The sequence below is a fragment of the Myripristis murdjan genome, chromosome 6 (assembly GCF_902150065.1).
Source record: "Myripristis murdjan chromosome 6, fMyrMur1.1, whole genome shotgun sequence".
NCBI classification, from domain to species: domain Eukaryota; kingdom Metazoa; phylum Chordata; class Actinopteri; order Holocentriformes; family Holocentridae; genus Myripristis; species Myripristis murdjan.
In genome coordinates this window covers 242,985-269,651 of record NC_043985.1, presented here as the reverse complement: position 1 = coordinate 269,651, position 26,667 = coordinate 242,985, and the positions used below count along the sequence as shown (strand labels likewise).

Sequence of the window (26,667 nt, the reverse complement as noted above, 5' to 3'; positions counted from 1 at the left end):
ATAATATTCCATAATGTGCTAAGAAGTGCTTACATTGGCAAACGGCAAGTTGCCTAAACATAGCTTCAAAGTGAGGTTAAATTCTGGCCTATACATCCCTATATAGAATGACCTATTTTGATAGGTAATGGAATCGCAACTGCATCACAGTTTGTCTGTCACTGCTCTGGACCTGAGACTCGCCTGGGACGTGTGGGCCTAGGGGTCTGACTTGTGTGGGCTCTGCGTGGCACCAGATCTGACTTGCATGGGAGGGCTTACATCCCGCTCTTACCTGCCTGGTCTAGTTGATTTGTGTAATTTCATTGTAATACATTCATTCATTTTTATCTCTTTATTTGTATCTTAAATTTCACAAAAAAAGGCTTCCACTAAAATACTTCAACCTTGGCTTCTGTGTCAGGTGTTTTCATTAGAATAATGTCTAACCTTCTGTTTAGCTGTACCGTGTATAACAAATGGAGCAGAAGACTTATTGCATATGTAGCATTTCATAAATGCATAAGAATGCTGAAAATGCATTCCTTGATCACAATTAACCATTGATTAAGGCTCTTTGTGACATTTACTGCAAAGTTTAAACATGTATCTTGATGAAGATAAAGGAACAAGCAAATCTCCATATGAAGACCATGGAGTGTGTCCACTGATCTCAGCCTTTACCAAAAATAAGTCATAAGTTGGAGGATGGACAAGTAAGTGGGCATTTATTACTTTTAAATAAACATTTATAAAAACAATTTTCATTTAATGAAATGGCTTAAATGTTTGTTTTTCACCAGTGACTTAATACTTATTATTGAATTATTATTATTATTATTATTATTATTGAAAGCAAAAGTAAAAAGTAGTAACTTGTATTGGATCCTGAAAGTAACAGGTAACCAGTGTAGGGCGGCAAGTATTGGTGTGATATGACATGATTTCCTAGACCTGGTGAGTAATCTAGCAGCTGCATTTTGGACCAGTTGGAGACGGTTTATGGAAGCTTGGTTTAAACAAGTGAAAAGCGAGTTGCAATAATCAAGCCTGGAGGAGATAAATGCATGAATGGCCATCTCCAGCTCTGAGTGCGAGATGACGGAACGCAGTTTGGCAATGTTTCTTAAGTGAAAGAAACAATTACGAGTCAGAGACTTCACATGAGTATCCAGGAGCATTAACTGATCAAAATGTACACCAAGGTTCCTGATGCTAGGACAGGCGTTGTTTTTGAGGGGGCCCAGATGATCTAATACCCTGGCTGTGACACTATCAGAGGCAGTAACTAGCACCTCAGTCTTGGCCGCATTTAACTGAAGGAGGTTGTTCGCCATCCAGCCCTCGATGGAGGCCAAACACTCCATCAGAATGCTGAGACGTTGCATATTCTCGGGTCTGAACGAGAAATGCAGCTGGATGTCGTCCGCATAACAGTGGTATGCTACACCAGGAAAATTCCTGATGAGCTGACCTAGCGGCAGCTTGTACAAAGCAAAAAGTAATGGGGCCAGCACTGAACCTTGGGGTGCACCACAGTGTAAAGGGGCGGTGTCGGACTTGAAAGGACCAGCGGTCACTGAGAAACAACGCTCACTGAGGTAGGAGGCAAACCACTCTAGGGCACATCCTGACACACCAACCCAGTTCCTCAGTCTATCCAATAGGATTGTTGCAACTCATTCTGTTGTGAAGTTTCAGCACAGTGGTCGCCATCTGCCTGAGCTGACCTGAGTGTCATGGGAGGAGTCTCTGGGAAGGGGTGGAACTGGACACAGCTGGGAGTATTTAGGGACTGATGAAGGAGAGAGGCCTGAAGTCTTAGCTGGAGTCTCCCATACACAAAAGAAATGTTTTGTCCTCTTTGAAATTAAAATGTTTGTAAATATTGTAAATATATTGTAAATATTTTATTGTAAATTGTAAAACAGCAAAAAGAAAATGAACAAGATGCCTTGTCAATGAAGAAGAATCCTCACTACAAGGATGCCATGGCTGACTATGTCAAAAGCTGCGCTCAAGTCTAACAGGACTAAAACAGAGCAATTGCCGGAGTCGGAGACCATCAAAATGTCATTTGAAAGTCTAAGGAGTGCAGACTCGGTGGTAGGGCTGAACGATTTGGGAAGATAATCTAATTGCGATTTTTTTCCCCCAATATTGCGATTGCGATTTAATATGCGATTTTTTGTTTTATTTATTTTAATTTAATTTTTATTTTAAACAAAGTCATTGTAAGAAAAAGGTAGTGTAAAAACACAAGGCATGCACTTTTTAAACACTGTGTGCAAATTTAGTCTTACGAAAAAAAAATTAAAATTATATGTATCTTACTGCTCCTAAGTCAGTGACATACACACACGACATGATAACTTACCATTGGCAAGATGTAATGTGTGCCCAAAACACTGGAGCCTCATCCATTCATTCAGCAGTGCAGCATACCTGCCAACATTTGAGTAGTAAAATGGTGGGGAGCAGCAAAAAATGTGCGGGGATATGAGTGCCTGCCGAGTGGGTTAAGATTTACAACACATCCAGGTTTTTAATAATTAGTCAGTAAACTCGGCATTGTCTGACACAAGCTGGAAAATGTGCACTTTTATTTACAGTTAAACATTTTGCCGTGTGTTTCAGCTTCTGTTAAACTAACGGAGCTGCGGCGGCTTTCGGTCTCAGCTTTCAAAATAAAACCTTTGTTATTGTGCGTTTCTCATTGTTATTAACAAACATTTTTTTTCAATCACAGATTGGAAAAAAAAAATCCGAAGTGATGCAGCTGTTATGTCAAATTCCATGTTAAAAATAGATTCCGTTTTATTTGGCTAATCTGCACGCTTCACACAAGTCACCCAAATGGCCAATGGATCAGTGGTATTTGCGAGCGCTTGTGTTTTTCGCGCTAGGCGATTCATACATTCCGCCACCGCCTAGCCTACAACGGATGTGCTGCGGCTGAAAGCCATCCTCTCAGTGTTCACGCAGAAACTATTTGCTGCAGTGATTGGTTAATTCCGTTGTCAGTATTTCATGACGTATGGCCCAGTGCCCGCCTAACTCCCCCTGGACAATCCAAGCTAGCATCAACAACAGATTCCTAAAGGAGCCGCAGATTGAATATATCGATGTGTGTTTTTTTCCCCTTTCCTCGTTTATTTGATCTAGGCGGTCGGTGAAAACGTCTAGGCGGTGTGCCTAAGAAATTATAAGGCAGGGAAAACCCTGCAAGTGAGACTTTAGTCTCGAAGAGGAACAGCACGTTGGTGGTGTGGAATTATATATGACAGTTGTCTGGCCAAAATGCCAAGCACCAGTGCGCCTGGCAAGCCAAATACCTCAAGACAGGGATCACTGACCGAAATGTCTGAAAGTGTCACCCAGTGAAGTAGCAACGGTAGCACGGCATGTTCTGCACAACATCTGCCGCTGCGGCAGATGTTGTGTTGTGCATCTTTTTTGAAACCAAAATAATTCCACACCACCGACGTGCTGTTCCTCTTCAAGACTAAAGTCTCACTTGTGTCAGTTTCTGTCTGCTCCGTTGAGCCAGAGGCCATTGCGCAACGGGTTAAAGGGCAGGATGAAAAGTTGGTGCGGCTGAGAGCTCCACTCGCTGTAGCTTGCGTCTTGTGACCAACTTATAATCGCGCAAGTTGCGGTTTGGAAATCGCGTTTTATCATATCGCGATATTATCGCAAATGCAATTAATCGTTCAGCTCTACTCGGTGGAGTGTTTTTTCCGGAAGCCAGACTGAAATTTGTCACCGATGTTATAGATGGACAAATAAGAGTTGAGTTGGTTAGCTACAACTCTCTCTAACACCTTGGATATAAATGGTAGTTTGGAGATGGGCCTGTAGTTTTGTGGAGAGGAGGGGTCAAGGTTGGGCTTTTTAAGGAGAGGTTGGACTGCCGCCTGCTTAAAATAAGAAGGCACCACACCTGTGACCAGGGAACTGTTAATGATAGTGACCAGGCAAGGGACAACAGACATGATGACTTGTTTCAATAAGGAGGTGGGGAGAGTGTACAGGGGGCTTGAGGAGATTTTCATGGATCTAACTATCTCTAGAAGCTCTTCAAGAGAGACAGGTGAAAAGCTGCTCAAAGATTGTAAAGCAACTGGACTGGGGACCGGGGGGGAGGGGGATGGAGTGATGTTAGCTCTTACATCTGCAACCTTGTTGACAAAATGCAAAAGAAAGGTGTTACAATCATCATTTCAAAACACAGGTACAGGTGGGAGAGGAGCAGCGACAGTTGTGTTAATGGTGTTAAATAACACTCTGGGGTTGTTCATGCTAGAGGAGATGAGATTAGCAAAATAAGCAGCCCTGGCCATTTCAACCAGCTTATTGAATTCAGATGTAAGGTCTTTGTAGTACAGTCTTTGGACTTCCAGATTGGACGCTTTCCAGTCTCTCTCTGCTCTGTGGCGTTTACGTCTGAGTGCACAGATCTCCTCATTCATCCAGGTAGATGAGTTTGTGTGTGTACGTTGGGGACGGCGCGCGTGTCGAAGTGCAGACGATTCATCTGTTTGTGCCAGTGTTAAGGGTATTTTTGTTGCTTTTATTTTGAAAGAGTTTTGGCCTTTTATTTTGAAAGGCCAAAATAACATATTTTTGTAGGAATTTTCGTCCTCTTTCCATCTGCATAGTTTTCAAAGCCGTCAGACCTTTACTTTAGACTGCAGGGTCCTAATTAGTGCCAAGTGTCAGCCTCTTCAAACCAAACTCTATGGGAAGAAACAAGGTTTTGGTTTTGGCCACTCCGACTTTGAGGGCTTCCAAAATCCAAACGAATCGAGTAATCAGCACTGTGTCCTCTGTCATTTATCCAATTTTCAAGCCGATTCCATTTACACCCTCGGAGGAGATAGATTTTGTTCAAAGCGAAAGTTTGGGTGAGAACGTGACTTTGCAACATAAAGTGCGGACTTCCTGTTGATTTTAGGTTGATGAGATGTACGTTTCGGCGCTGGTTTGGTCTTTCTATTACATTCCTGTGGGCCACAGCGGCTGCCTTTGCGTCCCTAGGTGGCGCTACCGAGCCCATTTTTGCACCGGGGGGTTCCGATTTTTGATTTTATCGAATTTTTCGCCAGGCCTGATATGTGTGCCGAATTTGGTGAGTTTTTGAGCATGTTTAGCGGGTCAAATTAAGCCTCAAAGAGACGTAATAATAATTAAAGCTGCAAGCAGCGTTGGACGGGCCCTCGCCCCCCTGCGCACGTCAGGGACGGCGCACGTGTCGAAGCGTAGACAATTCGTCAGTTTGTGCCAGTTTTAAGGGTATTTTTCAGTGCTTTTATTGTGAAAGAGTTTTGGCCTTTTACTTTGAAAGGCCGCGGAAGTCCTAGTGTGTGACTGACAGGACTACTGGCAGCTGCTGCATGATCACACCAAAATGCAGGCACACACACTCACTCACTCACTCACACCAACACACACACACACACACAAACGCACGTGCACACACACACACGCACACACACACACGCACACACACACACACACACACACACACACACACACACACACGACGCCAACAAAAACCCACCGGTAGTACATTCGCTGCTGGTGCCCCTCTGGCCACTAGCAGCGCCCCTCCAGCAGATGGCGCCCTTAGCATGTCCTAGTGTGTGACTGACTTGAGTACTGGCAGCTGTGGCATGATCACACCAAAATGCAGGCAGACAGAGAAATCCTCATTCAATCCAGTGGAGAAATCCATAAAACCCACCCCTGTTTGAGGGGTCACAGCTTGGTCACCGTTTGAGTTGCAGACTTGATTCAAAGTTTAAACGAGTCACGAGACTTGGATCTATAAATCTCCCATTTACATGATTTTGCTATCTTTTACCGTTTTTGAATTATGGCAGTTTTAGTTTGAGAGTGTTTTCTGCTCCCTCTGAGCTCTTACAATGGGTGTGTATTGCGCATTCCTGAGGCAGCTAGAGTGAGTCACATGTCCAGGCAGAGTGCAGAGCAGAGCACACCAGAGTCAAAAATGTTTGAAAACTCTTCACAGCTCCCACAAACTTGGTCCAATCCACATCAAAACTACATATTTTTGTAGGAATTTTTGTCCTCTTTCCATCTGCATAGTTTTCAAAGCCGTCAGACTTTTACTTTAGACTCCAGGGGCCTAATTAGTGCCAAGTGTCAGCCTCTTCACACCAAACTCCATGGGAAAAAACGAGGTTTTGGTTTTGGCCACTCTGAATTTGAGGGCTTCTAAAATCCAAACCATTCGAATTAATAACAAGTCTTTAACAACTTTTGTTCAGCACTGTGTCCTCTGTCATCTGTGAAATTTTCAAGCCGCTACCATTTACGGCCTGGGAGGAGATAGATTTTGTTCAAAGCGGAATTTTGGGCGTGAACGTGAACATTCCAACGCAAATTGCGGACTTCCTGTTGGTTTTAGAGTGGGGGTGTCAGCGCGTGATGTGTAGTGCTTGATGAGACCTACGTTTCGGCAGTGGTTTGGTCTTTCTATGACATTCCTGTGGGCCGCAGGGGCTGCCTTTGTGTGCCTCGGTGGCACTACCAAGCCCATTTTTGCACCGGGGGGTTCCGATTTTTGATTTTATCGAATATTTCGCTGGACCTGATGTGCGTGCCGAATTTGGTGAGTTTTTGAGCATGTTTAGGGGGTCAAATTAAGCCTCAAAGAGACGTAATAAGAATAATTAAAGCTGCAAGCAGCGTTGGACGGGCCCTCGCCCCCCCCGTGCACGTCGGGGACGGCGCGCGTGTCGAAGCGTAGACAATTTGTCCGTTTGTGCCAGTTTTAAGGGTATTTTTCGGTACTTTTATTGTGAAAGAGTTTTGGGCTTTTATTTTGAAAGGCCGCGGAAGTCCTAGTGTGTGACCGACAGGACTACTGGCAGCTGCTGCATGATCACACCAAAATGCAGGCACACACACTCACTCACTCATTCACACAAACACACACACACACACACACGCACGTGCACACACACACACACACACACGTGCACACACACACACACACACACACACACACACGACGCCAACAAAAACCCACTGGTAGTACATTCGCTGCTGGTGCCCCTCTGGCCACTAGCAGCGCCCCTCCAGCAGATGGCGCCCTTAGCATGTCCTAGTGTGTGACTGACTTGAGTACTGGCAGCTGTGGCATGATCACACCGAAATGCAGGCAGACAGAGAAATCCTCATTCAATCTAATGGAGAAATCCAGAAAACCCACCCCTTTTTGAGGTGTCACAGCTCGGTCACCGTTTAAGTGACAGACTTGATTCAAAGTTTAAACGAGGCACGAGATTTGGATCTATAAATCTCCCATTTACATGATTTTGCTATCTTTTACCGTTTTTGAGTTATGGCAGTTTTAGTTTGAGAGTGTTTTCTGCTCCCTCTGAGCTCTTACAATGGGTGTGTATTGCGCATTCCTGAGGCAGCTAGAGTGAGTCACATGTCCAGGCAGAGTGCAGAGCAGAGCACACCAGAGTCAAAAACGTTTGAAAACTCTTCATAGCTCCCACAAACTTGGTCCAATCCACATCAAAACTACATATTTTTCTAGGAAATTTTGTCCTCTTTCCATCTGCATAGTTTTCAAAGCCGTCAGACTTTTACTTTAGACTCCAGGGGCCTAATTAGTGCCAAGTGTCAGCCTCTTCACACCAAACTCCATGGGAAAAAATGAGGTTTTGGCTCTGGCCACTCCGACTTTGAGGGCTTATAAAATCCAAACGATTCGAATTAATAACAAGTCTTTAGCAACTTTTGTTCAGCACTGTGTCCTCTGTCATCTGTTAACTTTTCAAGCCGCTGACATTTACGCCCTGGGAGGAGAAAGATTTTGTTCCAATCGGAATTTTGGGCGAGAACGTGAACATTCCAACGCAAATTGCGGACTTCCTGTTGGTTTTAGGTCGGGGGTGTCAGCGTGTGATTTGTAGGGCTTGATGAGACCTACATTTCGGCATCAGTTTGGTGTTTCTATCACATTCCTGTGGGCCGCAGCGGCTGCCTTTGTGTGCCTAGGTGGCGCTACCGAGCCCATTTTTGCACCTTGGGGGTCCGTTTGTCCATTTTATCAAATTTTTCGCCAGACCTGAGGTGCGTGCCGAATTTGGTGAGTTTTTGAGCATGTTTAGGGGGTCAAATTAAGGCCTAATGACACGAGATAATAATAATAAGAAGAAAGAAACGGAGCAATAACAATAGGGCTTCGCGCTGTTCCAGCGCTCGGGCCCTAATAAGAAAAAAAAAAAAACGAAGCAAAAACAATAGGGCTTCGCACTGGGACAGTGCTCGGGCCCTAAAAAAAAAAGAGAAGCAAATACAATAGGGCTTCGTACTGGGACAGTGCTCGGGCCCTAAAAAACGAAGCAAAAACAATAGGGCTTCGCACTGGGACAGTGCTCGGGCCCTAATAATAGAAAAACGAAGCAAATACAATAGGGCTTCGCACTGGGACAGTGTTCGGGCCCTAAAAAACGATACAGATACAATAGGGCTTCGCACTGGGACAGTGCTCGGGCCCTAATTAAAGCTGCAAGCAGCGTTGGACGGGCCCTCGCACCCGTGCCCCGCGTCCTCCTCGTGTCCGTCGGGAATGGTCCATTCACGGTGCCATTCACTCAATCACACACACACGCGCGCACACACACACACACTCGCACTCACGCACGCACACACACACACACACACACACGGGTCAATGACGTGCCGCACTGATTTTTGATTCCAGGGGAAATTTCTATTACATACTTGTATAAAATAAATTTAATATTGTATATTTTCATTAATCACCCATCATTTTCCCTCCACATTATTCATGTTTGCAGGAAAAATACAAAATTGGCAGACTTTTACATCATTTAAGTGGTAAATGTCATGCGGTAAAACGGGAAACACTTATTTTCAAAAAAGACAACTGTTTTTAAAATGATTAAAAATGTTTAAAATTCATCAACTTATATCTTTGGCATATTTTTTAAAATGTGTAGAAAGGCTCTTTAAAGTAATAATAGGATATATCTTTAAGAAATGCTATTAATATCTAAATCACTTTGTTCCGCAAAGACAGATTTCCCTCAATGTCATGCGGTAAAACAAAGATTGGAAGCCATTTTAAACTATAAAAATATGACTCATGTCATGTGACCTGTGATGACATCACTCAGAGGACCCCTGAAGACCACCAGAGTTCGAGGTAAGTTAAGAAATGTGCTCCTATATTTAAGTTATTATGACCTTTTCCAGGTTTCATACAAAGTGTCACAGATTTGTGTCATGCGGTCAAACGTCAAAAAAGTGTTGATAAAGTTATAGATTTAAAAAACATTGATTTACACATAAACTTTAAAGTTTATTGGTCAAGGTCAAGGTCAGTGTAGGCCGCAGGTGGCCATGCAACTGCCTGTTAGGAATGAAAATGGTGAAATCCGTCATGCGGACAAACAAAATATGTCATGTGGACAAACGGTTTTACCATATGACATGCTGTTTTACCACATGACACAGAGGATTTAAACTGAATTATCTTTCTTAATTATTTTAATAATTTGTGAAGTTTGTACAATTGTTCTAAATGACTTTTAACATATGGAATACATTTTTGTATATTTTACACATTATTTTGCATTTTTACAGATGCCTCTTTCCAGTAAAGAGGGGTGCACATTTCCGTGCAAAGATCAGGGCAGATCCTGCTGCTAGAGAGGAAAGGCTAGAGAAGAGAAGGGAAAGGTATAACAGTGAAAGGATATGATGATAGTAATGTCAGTATATGTCATTTGTGTCAGTAAAGGCATTCGTTATAAGCCTGAATTATCTTTATCAGTGCGCCAAGTACAAAGTGCATTCAATTACTTGCAGTAAAAATGAGTAAATAAACTGTAAGTAAGTATATGTTATTCACATATCAGATGAATATTATTAATTTATAAATGAATAGATGTATTATGATTCTTGCAGGTATCGACAAAGGAAGCAAGTTGGTAAAAGTTATTACCAACCAATCAAACATTTGAATGCATTAGAAGCTGCAAAGAGAAGGAAACAGTGGAGGTTCACCCAGACAACATGTAGGGAAGGAAAGCGACAGGCGGCAGCTGTTATGAACCTCACACCAGTGTCAGTGGGTTCATCTATGGAGAATTCTCTTCTTCTACCCATTCACCTGGAGGCATGCTTGGTCCAAACATCATGGAAAACCGCAGGAAATCAGCGTACCGTGCCCGTAAAATGAGAGAAGAAATAGAGCAATTGAAAAAGGACTTTTTGCGAGAGAAAAGAAGAGCTGACAGGTTCCGCAAGAAATTAAAGAAACTTCAGAATGAAAAGTCCAAGGCAGTTAGAAAAAAGAACATGCCAAATGTGTTCAGGAGGGGTCAGCAAAGACAACACAGTGTGGTTGAATTTCTAACGCGTGATGAAAACAGTTGTCTCTTACCTGGGGCCTGTTGCACAAAACTAGGATTAAGACATCCGGGATAAGTGAGTGAGCCTAGCTCAACGAATCCAAAACACGAGCGTCCAGGCTTAATTGGTTGCACAAAGACCAAGCCAGGATCAGTAGACACGGATTCATCAAGCAGCTGAAACCTATCCTGGATCAGTGCGCGCACGCGGCTTCCTCAGATAGACCCCGCCATCGATCACAGATCCACCGATTCACCATGGCAGCGAGAGCAACGTATTTCTCCCCCTCTGAGGCAGAAATCCTTACGGAGGCTTACGAGGATGTGAAAGATCAAATAAAAAAGAAGGGCAACACGGCCGCTGTAATCAAACAACGAGAGAAAGCGTGGCAAAGTGATGCAGACCGCCTGAATGCGTAAGTAGTGCGCAAATACACACTCACTGTTCCGCTGAAACCATCACAATTACAATCCAAATAGTTAATTAACATCTCCGAAAACGTAGCTGTACTCTGATTATTAATCAGTTGAAACTGTAAGTGAAATTGACTGCAGATGTGAGTGAAATTGTGTAAATGTAACTCCATCAGACTGTATAACAATTTGATAAATAGATGAGCTCACTGACTGAATTGAATTTCCCTTTAGGATAAATAAAGTTCCTCTTATCTTATCCTTATATTTGCCCCTCATGCTCCATGCTCCTCTGCATGCACATCAAGATAAAATCCCCCTCAGGTGCCCATCAGGTGGGTTTTGTGAATAGGAAATCCTTTCACAGCATTATGATTATGTGAACATGACTTTTTGATATTGTCAGTTAATGAACACTGTACACTGCTTGTGATGTCAGTTGATTGGTTTAATAGTCTTCATCTTATAATTTCAGATGGTCTGCAATGCTGACTGTTGTGGCAAAGTGGCCCGGCTCAGTCCATGACTCCCAAGTCTTTCGGACCTCCGGAATCTATCAGCACCTATCACAAGGTGAGCCACACAACCTCTATTAATAACCACTTTTTACATCATGGCTGTGTCAAGAATGTCACTCTATTTATGAGGTTGTGAGGATGAGATTTTGTATTGACAGGTGAATTCTCTGGTGTGTTGCTGGGGGACAGGGGGTCTGCCTGCCAGCCTTTTCTCCTGACACCACAGACGCCCAGGGAGCACAGCAGGCCTACAGTCCTGCCCATGCCAGGACAAGGGCCAGGATTGAAATGACCTTTGGCCTCCTGAAGGTGCTTTCACTGTCTTCAGGACTTAAGGGTCAGCCCTATGAGGACATGTGACATCACTGTGGCCTGTGCTGTCCTCCACAGTTTGGCCTGCCTGAGGAAGGAGAGGGCCCCCAGAGTGCCATCACACAGACTGGGACAATCATGCATCTTCCCTGATGACGACAGTGGTCGGCTGCTCAGGGACCAATATGTGTTAAATTATTTTAGTTAACATTCATGCTTTAAATTTAAGTTAAATATGTCCTGCAGTGGCAGAGATGCCTGCTGTGAATCTCAGTTAAATATGGCCTGCATTGGCAGAGGAATTAAAAAAAAAAAAAAAAGTTTAATTGTATTTAAACTGATTTGGCCTCTTATGTCGTTTGTGCTGTATACTGTGTGTATACAAGCTTGCTACTGCATCCATTCATTTGTCTGTTCATTTGTTGTGTATGGATTTGTCCTGCATTTATTTCAGTGTGCAGACATGCAGGGTGTATTACATACAGACCTTTGAATGTGTCTTTATTCTTGTGTTGTATAATATGCTTTGATTCTGTGCTGTGTGAAGGAGCTGATTGTTTACCTGCTTTGATTTATCCTTATTCAATAAAGGAATGTCATGTTACTCTTTGATGTGTATTTATATGGGATGTGTATTTTATAGTCTATGGGAAACTGTAAATTATATAATATTGCAACATCTAAAATCATCATTTATCATCAAATTAATGATCACAAATGTTTAAATAATGACAGGGGGTCTAGTTTCGACACCTTCCTAAAATAATCGCCTAAGTAATTTTTTATTATTATTTTTTTTTTTTTTGTCAAAAATCAGTTTTTTTTGCCTAAATCATCTCTTGATGCTGGCCACCTCTGGTGAAATCACCAGCATCAGAACAGGTCATGCCATTCTACCCCTGAAGTATAACTGCCTAAATCAAGAGTGTGCAAAAACTGTGACTTTGGTAGTTTTATTTTTGCCTAAGGCAAAAAAAAAAAAAAAAAAAAAAAAAAAAACGTTTTTAGGCTATTTTAAGCATTTCAAGATGGCAGCGGTATCAAGAAGAAAGAAAATTTTCTCTGCCAGTGAAGTTATTTCAATGATCCAGGGCTCATCCTCAATTGGTAAGTGATGAGGTTTAGTATAACTTTGGCATATAACATATTACAATTGCCTAAGTCAACAAAGGCATGTTCAGAAATTTGCCTAAGTCATTTATTTCTGTTATGTTACATAACTGACTGACACTGTTTTTAGTATGTCAGTAGTCATCTTTTTTTTATATAACATTTTTGAGTGAAATTTCCAATAAATATCATAGTTAATTTTTGGTGAATTTTTTTTGTGTCTCTTGAAAAACCTGAAAAAATGACTTAGGTGATTATTTTAGGAAGGTGTTGATGTGATAACAATGCATAGTGGGCAGTGGAATAACTTTTAGTTTCCGTTTGTGGTGACTGCTGACTGAGATAAGGGATAAGATTAAATAAATCCTGGAACTTAGCCTGGTCTGGAGCAGGCTAGCTCCACAGAATATATCTCCATGGTAATTTATATCAAAACATATCCTGCAATCCACTATCCTACTTTTGTGCAACCGGATCAAGGATAAGTTAATCCAGGATAACCAAGATATCCCGGCTTAATCCCTTATCCTAGTTTTGTGCAACAGGCCCCTGGAAAAAAGGACACTGTCACTAAACATAAGGTAAAGAAACAACGCCGTGTGCTGACCAAGTCTCTGAAAGAGCTTCACCAAGACTACAATGCAGATGTAGGAGGAGCACCTATATCATACAGGCATTTTGTCCGCCTCCGTCCATTTTACATCACAGAGCCTAAGGTTAGTGACCGCAACACATGTGCCTGTATTGATCATGAAAATGTGAGGTTGTTGATTGAGAAACTGCACCAGTGTGGGTTTGTAGGAAGTAAGAGCATTTCTGATGCACTCTCCCACATTGTTTGTGACATGAAAAACAAGAAATGCATGTTTAGGCAATGTGCAAAGTGCTGCTCCTCAGAGATGGAGCTGGCCATTCCAAACAACACTGGGTTGGTCACATGGTATCAATGGCAGAGAGAGAAAGTTGACTCAGAGGGGAAAACCTACTCACATTTTGTGAAGAAAGAAGTAACTGGAACATGGGATGATGTCCTACAGAGCTTTAATGAAAAGCTGGATGGACTGGCAAAGCATCAGTATACATGGATACATCAGGTGGAAAAATGTAGGGATCTCAAGAACAGCCTCCAAGACCATGAAGCTGTAGTCCATATGGACTTTTCTGAGAATTATTCCTGCAAGCTGAATGTTGAGGTTCAGTGCTATCATTGGGGGGGGCAGTCAGAAACAGGCAACAGTGCACACATGCATGGTCTACACTGCGGAAAAGTCACAAGCTTATGCCACAATTTCCAACTGTCTCAGGCACGACGAGCGGGCGGTATGGGCGCACTTGAAGCCTGTGTTGGATGAGATACAGTCCAATGCACCAATAACCACAGTGCACTTCATGAGTGATGGCCCTCTGACACAATACAGAAATAAGAAAAATTTCTACTTGATGTCCAGTTTGCCTTTCCTGCGTGGCATTAAGGGTGTTACGTGGAACTACTCAGAGAAGTCTCACGGAAAGGGAGCACCCGATGGTATCGGCGGTTCATTAAAGAGGAGTGCCGATGCATTTGTCCAGCAAGGAGGTGATATTCAGCACCCAGAGGAATTGTTTTCCTTTCTGGAAAAGTCCAACTCCAACACAAAATTCTACTGGGTAACAGAAGAGGACATTGCCAGGGTGGATGAGGCTGTGCCCAGTGTGTTGCCAGTAGTCAAAGGAACCTTGGGTGTTCACCAAGTCTTTACAGATACCCCTGGCAAGATCTTTTACAGAGAGCTCTCCTGTTTTTGCAACCGTAGGGGAGTTACCTGTGAATGTGAGTCACCCTTGGCTTGTGATCTTGTTAATGCTAAAAAAGCATCCTGCTCCACTGTTCAAGAACAGGAAGACATGGTTGGAAAGATGGTCATTGTGTATTATGACAACAAGCCTTTTGTGGGGCAGGTACTGAAGGTTGTTGGTGAAGAAATCCAGGTGTCCTGTATGCAGCAGTCTGAAAGGAAGAATTGCTTTGTATGGCCCCAAACTCCAGATGTGATCTTTTACTTTGAATCAGATGTGAAAGCTGTCATCTCGGAACCAGAACCATCAACCAGTCGAAGCTCAAGATTGTCAGCTGAGGACTGGGAAAAATTCTTATCTGTCTGAAGCAAATAACAATGACCAGCATTGGGGGATAGGAGAGGAGAGAGGAGAGAGTGATATGTTTTTTTCTATGAGAAAATGAATTCTGAGTGACTGTTCAAGCCTGTTCATAAGGTTTTGATAGCAATGTTACTGTGCATTTTTAAGTGACTGTTGTGTTAGAAATTAAATTGTTATTTTTTTCCCAGATAAAAATCTCATTGTTCTGTTTTAACTGACTGTAGTGGTGGAAATGAAAATTTGAATCCATTTGACCAGATAAGAATGTCATTGCTCTTTTTAAAATGACTGTATCATAGAAATGATTTTTTGAAAATATGATGTCCCAGATACTCAAATTCTGTTTACTATTGTTATTTTTGTATGAAAAAAAGAAAATGGTCACAAAACTGTTACTAATACATTTTAATGTTATTAAAAGGTTCACTTTGGAGGCCCTCAGTGTCTTTGGCATTTTTTCAGATGTAGCCAACCTCAACTTTTTCGACTTGTATGTTATGGTATAATGCAGTTGTGCTATATCATGCGGTAAAACAAAATATGTCATGCGGTAAAACGTTAAAATTTGTAATAAATATACAAAATACTCTATTAAGTGAAATTGTGATTGAACACAATGAAGAACAGCTAACATAATCTAAAGGTGTGCCTGATTTTAAAGCAGTTTTGCGTTTCTAATTTTAAAAAAGGTGTTACAAATGTTGAAAAATGACATGCTGTCACCTTTAAAGCCAAAATATCTAATATTTGAAATTCTTGTGCTGACATTCTGCAACTGGGTATAGTGTCTGTGTAGATCAATAATTACATTTTGATTGATTGTAACAGTGTCATTAACATTATTTTTGATATTATATTGAAAATAAGTCAGTTTTACCGCATGACATTTTTAAGGGGTGTAAACAGAAAAATGCATTAAAATGTCATATATTGATATATGTTGCAACGGGCACTAACAAAAATGAAAAATACACAGGTTGATTCACACAGGAAAAGCTGAACCTGGCTTATAACTTCAATTTTATTTTTTTTCTGTTTTGAAACCCAAAAATGTCACTGACCCACATACGCACGGGCAGGCAGCTACACAGACAAACACACACATGCACGCACAGGCACACACACACACACACACGCATGTGCATGCACACACACACACACCCACACAGTCATTCACTCACTCACTCACTCACTGACTCACTCACACACACACACACACACGCACACACAGTTCTGGCCCAGTTGCTAGCGGTGCTCCTCCAGCAGATGTTGCCCTAAGCTTGCGTTTGAGTTTGAGAGTTGTTTCTAATGCCTGTCAATCTTGACCAAGGGGCTGAGTGGGGGAGGGGCAGTGCAAGCAGAGAGCAGAGCAGAGAAAAAAAAAGAGTCCAAACCTGTTAAACTAGTCTTCACCGCGGCCACAAACTTTTTCCAATCCACAGCAAGACCTCCTATTTTTATAGGAGAATTAGTCCTCTTTCCATCGGCATAGGTTTGGAAGCTGTCAGACTTTAACTTTGGACTGCTGGGGCCTAATTAGTGCCTATGCTCACGGCAAGTGCCTGTTAATTCACAGCAGGCACACCAGGATCCATGGGAAAAAGTGGAGGCGCTGGTTGTGGACACACACTGACTTTGAGGGCTTCTAAAATCCAAACGTTTCTAAATTATACTGAACCTTGAAGAACTTTTGTTAAGCACTGTGTCCTCTGTCATCTATTAAAATTTTCAAGTCGCTAAAATTAACGCTCTGAGAGTTGATAGATTTTCTGCAAAGCGGAAATTTGGGCGAAAACGTGACATTCAAATGCAAATTGCGGACTTCCTGTTGGTTTTAGGTGGGGGGCACGAGCACGAAAAATGTTGGGCTTGATGAGATCTACGTTTCGGCGCTGGTTTGGTCTTTCTATCACATTCCTGTGGGCCGCAGGGGCTGCCTTTGCGTCCCTAGGAGGCGCTACCGAGCCCATTTTTGCACCTGGGGGGTTCGATTTATGATTTTATCGAATTTTTCGCCAGACCTGGTGTGCGTGCCGAATTTGGTGAGTTTTTGAGCATGTTTAGGGGGTCAAATTAAGCATCAAAGTGGCGTAATAATAATAAGGAAAAAAAAAAAGAAACCTTACAAATACAATAGGGCTTCGCACTGGGACAGTGCTCGGGCCCTAAAAAGAAGAAGAAGAAAGAAACGAAGCAAATACAATAGGGCTTCGCACTGGGACAGTGCTCGGGCCCTAAATACAATAGGGCTTCGCACTGGGACAGTGCTCGGGCCCTAGAAACGAAGCAAAAACAATCGGGCTTCGCACTGGGACAGTGCTCGGGCCCTAAAAAACGAAGCAGATACAATAGGGCTTCGCACTGGGACAGTGCTCGGGCCCTAATAATAGCGAAGAAAAAAAAACGAATCAAAAACAATAGGGCCTTCGCACTGGGACAGTGCTCGGGCCCTAATAAGAAGAAAGAAACGGACACAATAACAATAGGGCTTCGCGTTGTTCCAGTGCTCGGGCCCTAATTACACCTTTGTGGTCTGACAACATCAAGTCCACAATATGGACATCGCTAACAATTAGACCGATAGTGAAAACAAGGTCCAATGTGTTACCTCTCTCGTGAGTCACACTAGACACATGCTGGATGAGATGGAAAGAGTCCGTGAGATTGAGGAAGTCCACAGCAAATGTATCCGTGCACTTATTTACATGGATGTTGAAATCCCCAAGCATCAGGATTCTCTCAAAGCTGATAATGGATGCAAGAAAGTCACCAAACTCAGCCAGGATGGATCCGTTCTTGCCTGGAGGGCGGTAAACAAGAACACAGAAGAAGGGGTTTCTGTGGCCAACGTTGTTTATGAGGACTTCAAACGAGGAGTAGGTTCCGTGTGTGGAAACACTTTCGGTGGATGGAGGCTAGACCTCCGCCTGAGCCAGTGGATCTCGGAGCACATGAGCAGGAGCAATCCGCCGGGCAGAGTTCATTAAGCGAGGAGAACTCGTCTGTCTTTTGCCAGGTCTCCGTGATCTGCAAAAACTCCAGGTGATTTGAGACAAACAGATCATTTAAAACAAATGATTTGTTTCTAATCGATCTGGCGTTAATCAGCCCAAAAGCGATGCGGTCCGAGCCAGCTCTGCCGAAGTTTGAGGCTCGGGGCAGGGGCTGCAACCACCTATTATTGCTGTGTCTTTATTGTTTTAAATAGTTTCATATTGTTTTTATATTTTATTCAGTATCTTATTCTTGAGTTTTTTGTTTTCTTGTATTGCTGTGTTTTTATTGTTTTAAATCTTTTTATTCACTCTTGTATGACCACTCTTATTTCTTGATCTTTTTTTTTTTTTTTAATTAACCATATTTTATGAGTGTGCATCGGTCTCCTTGTCCTTTCACTTCTTATTTTATGCTTATTTGTCAATCAAGATGTAAAGCACCTTGAATATCATGCATTTGTTTGAAAGGTGCTATATAAATGAAATTTGATTGATTGATTGAACACAAAATGATGCAATACAGTACACAAATTTTAAAAAGTGCAAAATAACAATGGTAAGGAAGCAAAGCAAATCCTAAAACACAGAACAGCATGTTGGCAAGACATAGCAGGCCTACTTAACCTACCTCGCTAAACCACAGCTCTACTCACCTATCTACAGACCTACAAACCTAACTACAAGATTGCTTTCTAAATCGCCTTGTAATGAAAGCTCAAAGAGCAAATAATTTACTTTTCTTAATAGTAAGGAACTTTGACTTTGACCAAGGTCATGCGGAAACATATGAAGAGCTGTGTGTGTGTGTGTGTGTGCGCGCGTCTGTCTGCCTGTCTGTCTCACACTCACACACACACACACACACACACACACACACACACACAGAGAGAGAAGGTGGTCTATTTTCAGTCAGAATGTTGGCTATGACAAGGGTGGCAGTAGGCCAGAGTCACATTTGGGAGTTCCAGGAAGTACTATCCTCATAAAACAATAACGCTCAGCTGGTCTTATAATAAATAGATTGTTGAGCTGTACTTGGGTTGCTTATGGCAGGAGCTTTTCAATGACTGTGTCAGTTACCCTAATGAAATTGATGCTAAAAGTTATTAGCTCTGTGACACAAAGAAGGTTTCACTTTTGTATGATCACTATGTGTCTGGGGCACTGTGTTATGAAGCCTTGATCAGACTACAAGACTGTTCTAATCTTGCCCAACTATGGCAGATCAGACTAATGCCCCTTTTCCACTAGTACCTACTCAGCTCGACTCGGCTCGACTCTACTCGGTTTAAGAGCTTTTCCATTAGGTTACCCTACCTGCTAGCAGGTAGCAAAATGGGACCTGCTAGCAGGTCCCATTTTGGGACCTACTCAGCCGGGTTCCAAGCGAGCTGAGTCGAGCTGAAAATGTGACATAAACGCGGTGCAGGCAACTGATTGGACAGGGAGTGACGAGAGCGACTCCCGCACGAAAACAAAACCCGACATTTAAAAAAAAACAAAAAAAAAAAACGGCAACAGCGGCCGTGCGCATTGATCGTCAGTGAAGTTGTCAAAGTCGGAAAATGGCAAGCAAACCAGTACCGTGGTCAAATGAAGACGTGGAGACTTTTCTGAGCTTGGTGGCGGCCCAAAGAATCCAGAGGGAGCTGGACGGTGCGCCGCCTTGCTATGACGACTCCACCCACGGCGAGGTGTAATGGAAATGTAATTGTAATGGAAAGCCACCTAAACCGTGTCGAGGCGAGTAGAGTCGAGCCGAGTCGAGCCGAGTAGATACTAATGGAAAAGGGCCATAAATAACTAGTCTGGCTGCCTGTCCAAACAGGAAAGTGTTCACACAACTCGATAGGTTGTGTGAAGTTGTGTGAACAGGCATGAGGACAAGGAATCACAGACTGCATTATTCTGACATGCAAAAACATGTCCTTATCCATCCTAGGATATTATAATGCAGTATTATAAAAGTAAATAGGGGAGAGTGGGGTAAATAGTGCCAATTTTTACTTAAAGTGCCTTTAAAGCAAGGGGATTACAGTAATGACTCCAACTAAAATATGCACATATAGTTTAGGATGTTGTGCATCCCTGGGAACAATCACTTTGGATCTTATATAAACTGTTTGAAAAATATAGCTTTCGAAAAAAAAGTGGTTTTGTGGCACAACTTGCCCCCAGTGCGGGGTAAATTGTGCCATTAGAGAGAATACACTGGGGTAAATTGTGCCATTGATAATTGAAGTAAAACAGATCATTTTAATCTCACAAATGATAATGCTATATAAAAGTAAAGCAAATTCAATACAAAATTATTTATTTAACATTTATTTATTATTTTAACAAGCTCACAGGCCACTTTTCTATAACAAGGCCGAGCGCCACATGAACACATACCCAGAACAAAATAAAAATTCCAAAATGAGCACCTGCAAATCATCTTCATCTGAACCTGAATAGTTTTAGTGATCAAAGGTAAGAAAATAATGTACAATAACAATAAAATACAAGAAAGTAATATATAGTATATAATCACAAGTTGTGCCACTGGCACAAATTACCCCAAGGCCCTTTGGCACAAATTACCCCAAGCCCACCATTTTGAAAAAAATGCATCCCCCAGCTGTTTTGAGCTAACATCATGCTAACTGTATAGACTCATGGTGTAGCTTACTAAAGTACTAAAACCTGTGTGAACTGTTTTCAAAGTTTTCTATAATTGTTCGAACACAGCAATCAAAAAACCTTGATCATAGAAATTTTACTTTGGAGGGCAAAAAAATGTTTTTTGAACTTAAATGTGCTTACCTCTCAAGCCATGTGTCTCCCTTCTTTATAAGATGAGTGAAATGGATGCCTCTTCAAAAATATGTGGTCACATGACCAACTTCTTCTATAGTTTTCTAGATAACAGGGGTGGCACTTCTTGCCCCTTGGCACAAATTACCTCACTCTCCCCTACCTGTTCTATCATTCTTTTGTTCCATCATACAAAAGCTAAGTTTACATTTACATTAAAAAATATTTTGAAATGACACCAAGACACTGATAACATTAATGAAGAGTTTTGTGTTAGACTTAATGCAGGCACACAACCATTTCAAATAAGAGTTAATCCTCAAAAAAATTATTAAAAAAAAACTTTATCAAAAGTAGAACAAATGGACTAGTTGTCACCCCTTTTTTTTTTCAAAGGTACCTGTTGGATTGGACTGTAACAGATTGCTGTCCCATTGTTTGAACCAGAGTGATATATGTAACCCACATGGGTACTAAAACCATTTGTGTTATTTAATTGCGTTGCCATGCCTCACCACAATGTGGCGCATCAGCTCCTTACTCATTGTCTAGTACAGCGTTTCTCAACCATTTTTCAGTCAAGGCACCCTTCAAAAGTGCAAAAAATCTCATGGCACCCCAGTGTGAAATATTAATAATTATAATAATTATTAGAATTAAATTATATTATAATATAATTATATAATAATTAAAAACGACACTGCATCTGACTAAAAATGCAAACGTCCGGTTTATTTCAGATAGGCAGCGAGTACAGAACAGAGCGGGGGTCCATTTCACAAAATAATCAATCAAGATAATGAATCATAAAATGATGCTTCGGTATCAGGTTTCTGTGTGGATACAAGTGCTTAAATTGCCAGCACTATCCAATATGATTTTAGTGGGGCGCTTTTTTCGCTCTAAAAAACAGTCAAAACCATAAATCCTAGAGAGCAAGTTCTGTTGTGATATGAAGTGTTTTGTGAGATATTCAAACAGCAATTTGATCTTGTACTGCATAACACCTTCAAGAAGGTCATGCATTATGTCAAATTAGTAGTTACAGCAAACATGGAAGTACTGTAATGAATTGAGTGCAGAATTTTTTTGTAAAACCATACAGTGACTTCAACTGATTTTCCTCAAGAGACTGGTAATGCATTTCAAACACATCTTTTCCACGAATAATCACTTTAGGATCATCCTCAGTGTACACTGTCACTGTGACAATCATCTTTCTCAATCAAACAAAGGCGACAGAAATGACGGCTACTGAATGACTTGTTAAACCAAGAATTGAGTGCATCCCTAGATTATCTCCAGTGATCTGTGAGATTATACCATATACTGGCTCATCAGAAAATGGAAGACTTAGCCCTTGGCTTTCCAGTTGTTTCACATCATTTATCAGTGGTTCCAGTATAACATCAAAACCATACTTATGCAGATCTGGTGTGTGGAAAAGTGATACTAAATGAATGTTCATCAAAATCCACATTTTGAGCCAAGGGGATTGGCTGTTTCAAAATCATCGTAGTATAGCTGAATTTGTAATGCATGTCTTTTGGCTGAAAACGGGATGAGTTTTAAAGTAACTTCCATCACAAAAGTCATGATAAGCATCAGGCTCTGACCTACACTCTCTCTTAAGGAAAACACAAATCTCTGGATTTTTGCACATGAACTTCAAAGATTCCAGAATAGGTACATATATAAAAGTATCCTTTACATGTACTTGATCATAAGTACCGGATTTCTGATTACGCCTGGTGTCATATCTCACTCCAAGTGTTATTTCTCTTGGCTCTACAACAATTACACAGAATTAATACAAATAAAAAATATCAGATACATTTAGTACAAATAACAATGCAGAATATCCGATGACTTAAGATTCAAGATTCAATGTGAGTGCAAATTTGGTTTTCCAGTAACCACTTTTTTAGATGCTTTGTGAAAGAAGTGAGGATTGGTACATCACGTATGTCACTTGGTATCATATTCCATGTGCGAGACGCTCGATACAAAAAAACTGACTGGCCAAAAACACTTTTCCTGAGTGGGATCAGGCAATCACCTCTGGACCCTGCTCTGGTTGACCTGTTTGTATTTATCTTTATAAATTCTTTTAATGGTGATGGTGCTAGTCCATGGAGAATCTTGTAGACTAAGATAGAATCTGCATATATTACTACATTTTCCCAACTCAACAATTCATATTTTTTCAAGATGTTACAATAATGGTGTGAGTTGGGCTTTTTATCTAAGACTTTTAGAGCCTGCTTATATGCTATTTCTACAGGCCTCAGTGTGGATTTGCATGCCAGTGCCCAAGTTGTTACACAGTAGGTCATATGTGGCATGATCATCGCACTTAGGTATAGTTTTGCAGAATCAGTAGTTAAGTTATTTCGAATATATCTAAAATTGGACAGGTGGAATCTTATTCTATTCACAGTTTTTTTGACCTGCTGTTTGAAGCATAGCTGTGAATCAAAGTAACTCCTAGATATTTAAATTCCTGTACGACTTCGAGTTTTGTTCCATGGACAAGCACATCAGGAATTACATCAACATTTGCCTTTTTGGAAAAGAACATGCAAAAAGTCTTTGACACATTGAGATGTAATTGGGAGTTTGTTTTAGCATGTACATACACGACTGCATCGTCAGCATACATCTGGAAGGCTACATTTGACGGACAGCAGCTGGGCAGGTCATTGATGTACAGACTGAACAGTAGTGGTCCAAGGACTGAGCCCTGAGGTACACCAAGATTATTTTCAGAAGTTGAAACAGCACCTATAACACCCCCATTGTCATCTTTTGGGGAATTAAGGAAATGCCTGTTGTATGGTTGAGCAAAGAGATGGCCTCCTGGCAAGCATCTCCGTCAGGCTGCTTCTCAACAACAATGGATCTTTGGCAGTTAGGGCCCCCTGAAGAAAAGAACACAACACACACGTTAAAGAAAATAAGCCCTAGTTGCTGATCAGACAGGTAAATGAAAACAGGATAATACACCGTATTGACCCGAATAAAAGACGACCCTGATTTTAAGACGACCCCTCTTTTTCAAGACCCTTTTTTGGAAAAATACTTTTTATATGGACATTCTGCCAGGAGCGGACTTACCATTAGGCAAAACTAGGCGGTTGCCTAGGGCCCCATAAAACTCCTCATACACTTATGGTTAATACAGTTATTACTTATTTGCGCACATTAATTATGTTTTTGATTAAAATACTTTTGCTAAAATGCCAGCAGAATGCTTATCGTATTATGTGTGTCTCGGGCCCCTGTTTTGTGTGTTGTCCTCTCATCTCAGAGGGCCCCATGCCTGCTTTTGCCTTGGGTCCCAAATTTCTTAAATCCGCCACTGCATTCTGCAACACCAGCCCATGCTAGCTTTGAACTCAGTGTGGGGTATGTTGAGCTCTGTGGCAGCTTCAAGTGCTTTCTGCTGCATCACAGCCCTCGTAACGGGCAGTCCTTCACTACATTTCTCATTCACAAAATCGCACACCCTCCTGTCAGTCTCGTTGAATCGACCAGTTTTTGGACCACGAAAAGCCCTTCTCTGGCTGTGGGCATTTTTTAGCTCTTCTTTCTGAGACTGCCACCATCTCAAATTGCACTCATGGCCAGGGTTAAGGGATGTTTATTTACCTCGACAGTTTCGGAGGTAACTTCAGAAAGCGTCCAACTGACAGCCGGAGCCGCATGTCAGCTGGCTGCTACATTCAAGCGGGTGGCGGCGCACACCGGCCGGCCCACCTGATACTGGGCCGGTGCCTCGGTCAGCACCGCGCCCACCTGGTCAGGTCTGCCGGATCTGACAGGTGCGCGGTGCACACAGACTGCCATATATACCTTTCATCATAAATCAACTTTTGTTTATACGCGGTTGCAGCAGCACCATGGACAGCGACACAGACAACATGGTTGATTATTGATTGCACGACGCAGCCATTCGCTGGTAATCGCGCTGCGCATTAATCGATTTTGCGGAGGCTGGAGGAAAGTTGCATGATTTACGTTGTATCCACGTTCACCCGCTGCGTGCGTGACCGTGCATGTGCTCGTGCATGAACGCCCGTACCGTGCTGGAGCACACCCCTTCCAACCGTGCCAGAGCGGGGGAAGTGTACTGTATTCAAGCACGGAACATATGCAAGTACAATACATGTGTATTTGCTTAGACCCCCAATATAAGACGAGGGCGTTTTTTCAGGGCATTTTCAATGGAAAAAATATCGTCTTATATTCAGATCAATACGATAATTACAGTAGGTACAAGAAAATGTTTTTGAGAGCATTTATCTAGTTTGTGGACAGGACTTCCTTACCTTCTCCTTGAGAAAAGCCAGTGGGGCTATTTGGAGGTGCAGATCCTCGTCAAATCTTTCTCTGGATTGTCTTCAGACGCCAAGAAATGTATCCTGTGCTGCTTGCAGCATCATAGAAGTGTTCCTAAAATGGAAATACATTCACAATGAATGAGTTGTCACTCATAAGAAATCTCAGAATTCAAATGTCCCCCCCCGAATCCAAAAACCCAAAACACAAAAATTATGTAAACAATACAGTAATGACTATACATACGTAGCCTTTCTTGGAGTATGGGTCTTTGAGGGACGGGAACACTGTCACTATCCCAAGAGCGTACTCTTCTCTAACAGCTTTGGTGGGGAGGTGCCTGAGAAGAGAGATTAAATCGTCATTAAATCGTCAGTGTTGACGTTCACACATGAGACAGATTTAGATTTTGATTCTATGTATTTACTTATTTAAAACGAACATGTTTATTTTGTTATTTATTCATTCATATGTTAAATAAATGTTTTTGTATTCATCCATAAATTTATATATGAAATGTCAGAATAGGCCATTTTTGACGGCACCCCTGACGTAGTCAGACAGCACCCCAGGGTGCCGCGGCACCCCGGTTGAGAAACGCTGGTCTAGTACACAGTGTACGCTCTCACTCTGACCCGAGACACTGACTAGAGAGCCCACTCAGATCCGAGACACTGACTAGCAAGCCCATTACAAATGAGCGGACAAGCATCGGTAAGAGAGACAATGTAAGGTCCAACATTCATGATTTATCATCTCATAGCACTGTCTAATACACTGCAAACAATTATTTGTATGAGACAATAAATTGTCAATGTTCAACTTCATGTTCTCTCATTTGAATAATTTAGGGGTCCAACTCTCCGAACCTAGAAGAGTGTAGGTGTCTATAGTGTGTTCTTCCAGTCAGGCTAATGGCGCTACATATATGTTGTATCTAATTCTCTGTTCCTGTTCCGAGTTAATTCAGTTTTTACTGTTTACTGCTAGTACGATTTTTGTATGGATAAGTAGTACACTGTTCTGTAGACTATGCACTTAGATCCACAGATGACCTAAGGGACCCACAGTGCCACAAATAAATAACTAAATAACTAACTAACTGGAAAAAATAAATAAATACGGGGCATTCCATGTCATTTCACCAAATTTTCAGGACATCCCACGCACTTGGGTCTCAAAAAATTCTTAAAATTCACCAGTTGTTTGTTATTTATCCAATAGGCACATTGTAATTTTGGTGTGATTATCTTCAAAATTGAAAAATTGTAAAATGTCACACAGAATGGGCACTTGTTTTCTGAAGGCCCAAACATGGTCGACCACAAAACCCACGTAATTTTTTTTTCCATTTTTGAGGGGCTGGCATGCCTACCAGTTATGATGTGTGTTATGACCCTGGGTCATAGGTCAATTTTATTGCTGTGATTTTTGTTGTGGTGTTATCCCTCCTTGCCAAGGGTGGTGTTACCATCCTTAGGGTTTTTTTCTCTCCAGGTGCTGTTGTTCCTCCTCTCCTCGGGGTGGTGCAACCACATTGGAGTCTATCCTGGAGCTGGCTGCTGGTTGGTGGATGGCGATTGGTGGGGGCTGCTATAAAATGGCCGCCGTTTGAGCCGATCTTCCTCTTCTCTTGGC

General features: G+C 41.8%; 1 long non-coding RNA gene across 1 annotated transcript; it reads right to left on the bottom strand.

The window, feature by feature from the left end:
* Positions 1–21,091: 21,091 nt before the first annotated feature.
* LOC115360239 (uncharacterized) lies at positions 21,092–25,680 on the bottom strand. The gene is made up of 2 exons (XR_003928318.1): positions 25,651–25,680; positions 21,092–21,250 (listed from the first exon to the last, which is right to left on the bottom strand). It is a non-coding gene; the product is annotated as an uncharacterized LOC115360239 (long non-coding RNA).
* Between the last annotated feature and the right edge of the window lie 987 nt (positions 25,681–26,667).